General features: G+C 47.4%; 1 long non-coding RNA gene across 1 annotated transcript; it reads left to right on the forward strand.

The window, feature by feature from the left end:
• On the forward strand, positions 1-1,320 carry LOC135329742 (uncharacterized). The gene is made up of 3 exons (XR_010391352.1): positions 1-44; positions 128-183; positions 283-1,320. It is a non-coding gene; the product is annotated as an uncharacterized LOC135329742 (long non-coding RNA).
• The last annotated feature ends 1,886 nt before the right edge of the window (positions 1,321-3,206 follow it).

Genomic DNA, 3,206 nt, shown 5'->3' on the forward strand with positions numbered 1-3,206 from the left:
CAGGTCCGCTGTGGGCCTTTCCCAGGTGTGGCTGAGACTTTCAGGTGAGTGGATCGGAGCTGGATGTTGTAGGGCTGGTGAGCGCTGCCTGGCAGAAGGGTCACTTTGTTATTTTGTTTTCTTCCAGGCGCCACGGGCTTCCCCCCAGGCAGGATGTTGGCGTTTGGAGTTGTTGCGGTGCAGGTGAGTGGAGCGCCGATGGCGCTTTGGTGGAGGGTGCCCTTGCAGATGGGGATGGAGCTGACTGGCAAGGGGGTGACTGCTTGTGCTCTGGTTTGGCAGGTGATGAAGGCAAATGTGGTGAGCAAAAGAAGATCAGAGGGTGTGGCTGCTGCAGAGGATGTGTCTGCTGTTGAGGATGCCTCTTGAGGAGCAACAGTGATGCAGAGCACTGCAAAAGCGAAGTGCATGGGCAAAGGGTGTTGCGGGGTGTGTGTGTGTGTGTGTGTTGGTGTGTGTGTGTGTTGGTGTGTGTGAGGCAGAGGCAGTGGGGTGTGCATGGCAGAAAGTGAGGGTGGGTGTCAGGCAGGGCAGCTCCAGCCTGTGTCTGTGTTGTTGTGTAGTCTATGTGGTGTGTGTTGTAGCTGTGCTATCTTTTGCTCAGGTCTTGATGTTGCCCTTGCTCTTTGTGCTCAAGGAGCACAGCATATGCTTTGTAGTGCTAGTGCAACAGGCATCTGCTGTCTTTTGTCTGGTCTTGACCGACTCATCTGTGTTGCTCCAATGATCATCTTGTTCTGTGCAGGCAGCTGAAAGCAGCAGTCTGTCACTGTGATTCTGCATTGTTTCTGGCCAATCATCTTGGCAGCCATCATTCAGGTCTTGTTGGTCGTGTGTTTTCTGAGGCCTCTCTTATTTTGCATCTTCCTGGTGCCCTTTCAGGGTTTTCTTCCCTGTGTCATCAGAGCCTCGGGTCTTTCTTGCTGGCCTCTTCTGCATGGCCGTTCCTCGCTTTGCCGGCCCCTTTCCATCACAGATGGTGGCATCTGACTCTTTTCTGGTCTCGTGGAGAGCACCAGAGCCGCACGGTCGTGGCATTGTAGGGCTTTCTGGCTGGCAGCATCTTCTGTGCTGGCATTGTTTTTTGCATGGAGGGTGTGTGTACGTGTCTGTGTGTACGTGTCTGTGTGTACGTGTCTGTGTGTACGTGTCTGTGTGTACGTGTCTGTGTGTACGTGTCTGTGTGTACGTGTCTGTGTGTACGTGTCTGTGTGTACGTGTCTGTGTGTGTGTTTGGAGCTGCCTTGCCTGTGGGTGTAGTAATGGTAGTTGCCAGAGCAGAATAATGTATCTATGAAACACTTATTTTGTTTTTTCTTTTTTTTTGGGGGGGGGGGGGGGGGTTGTGTCAGTAAGAGATAAAAGTAGGTTTTTTTCTTTAATTTTTTTTATTGGGATGGCCATTTTGGGGGCGGGGGGGGGTTCTATTCATGCCAGGATAGTGTTATCTTTAAATAAGGATGGAAGCATGTGGTTTTGTTAGTAGCTGTGATGACTGTCTGTGGTGGGAGTGTGTGGGCAGTTGGGTGGGCTTGGTGGTGCGTGTGTCTAACCTTGTATGCATGTGTTTTTCTTTTTCCAGGTTGTAGTTAGAATTTATTTTAAAATAATTTAAAAAAAAACCCCAGCTGGGGGATTTTTTTTTTTTCCCCCGGCTGGGTTTTTTTTCCCCCGGTCCCGGCCGCTCTGCGAGGCGATGATCATCGCCAATGTTGGTGCGGAGCTGTGGCTGGGGACTGGGGGTTTTGTAGGCAGGGCAGTTTTTGGAGGTGTCCAGTAATGCTGTTACTGGGAGCTGTCCAAAAGACTGGAGGCGCTTGCCTGTTACTGTAGGGAGGTAGAATGATTGTGGTGGGAGTGAGTGGGCAGCTGTGTGGTTGTTGGGTGGGCTTGGTGGTGAGTGTGTCTAACTTTGTATGCATGTGTTTTTCTTTTTCCAGGTTGTAGTTAGAATTTATTTTAAAATAATTAAAAAAAACCCCAGCTGGGGGATTTTTTTTTTTTCCCCCGGCTGGGTTTTTTTTCCCCCGGTCCCGGCCGCTCTGCGAGGCGATGATCATCGCCAATGTTGGTGCGGAGCTTTGGCTGGGGACCGGGGGTTTTGTAGGCAGGGCAGTTTTTGGAGGTGTCCAGTAACGTTGTTACTGGGAGCTGTCCAAAAGACTGGAGGCGCTTGCCGACTGATGAGAGTAGTAGCGGTGAGAATGTAGAGGTGAATGCTGAAGTGTGTGTGCAGCTCTTGTAGAGTGTGGGCTTGTTATGTTTTGTATGTTGTGATGATGATTTTTTTTGTGCAATAAAACAATAAAGATGGTGGTGTGTGTGTCTCCTTTCAAATAAAGATGGTTTTGCTGTTTGTTTCTGTTGTCTTATTTGAACTGCATGCGCCACACATTTGCTCTTACCCTTTTCCTCTTTGCTCTTGCTCTTTTGACCTTTTAAAATAAGAAGAAGGCAGAAGTTTTTGTCTTGTTCTTATTTTAATTTTTTGGTCCTCTGTTCTGTTTCCTATTCTTTTTTTCTTTGTCTGTCTCTTATGCCTTTTTCTTCTCCTTTTCCCTGATTGTCTATGTTCACTTTGTCCAGGTTTCTCTCTACCTTTCTCTGTCTTTACTATTTACTCTTTCAGTCTGCCTGCACTGTGGTGCTCTGCTCTCTGTGCTGTTCTCTGTATTCTGTGCTCTGCCCTCAGCTTTGTGTTTTCTGCTTTGCTCTCTGTGTTCTGCTGTGTTCTGCTTTGTTCTGTATTTTCTGTTTTGCTGTGCTCTTTGCTGTGCTTTTTGCTTTGTTCTGTTCTCTGTGTTCTGCTCTTTTCTCTGTTCTGCTCTCTCAGCTCTCCTGTGTGTGCTTTTTGCTCTGTTCTCTGTTTTCTCTGTTGTTTTCTGTGCTTTCTGTCTTCTCTCTGGTTGTCTTTGTTCTCTCTGGTTGTCCTCTCTGTTGTCTTTTTTCTGTTTGTTGTCTCTGTTGTTCTGTCTTTGTCCTCTGTTGTCTTTGTCTTTGTTTGTTGTCTTTGTCCTCTGTTGTTCTGTGTTTGTTCTGTGTTTGTCCTGTGTTTGTCTTTTGTTGTTTGTCTTGTCTCTGTTTGTCTTGTCTCTGTTTGTCTTGTCTCTGTTTGTCTTGTCTCTGTTTGTCTTGTCTCTGTTTGTCTTGTCTCTGTTTGTCTTGTCTCTGTTTGTCTTTGTCTTGTCTCTGTTTGTCTTTGTCTT

The sequence above is a fragment of the Dromaius novaehollandiae genome, chromosome 13 (genome assembly GCF_036370855.1).
Source record: "Dromaius novaehollandiae isolate bDroNov1 chromosome 13, bDroNov1.hap1, whole genome shotgun sequence".
Classification (NCBI taxonomy): Eukaryota; Metazoa; Chordata; class Aves; order Casuariiformes; family Dromaiidae; genus Dromaius; species Dromaius novaehollandiae.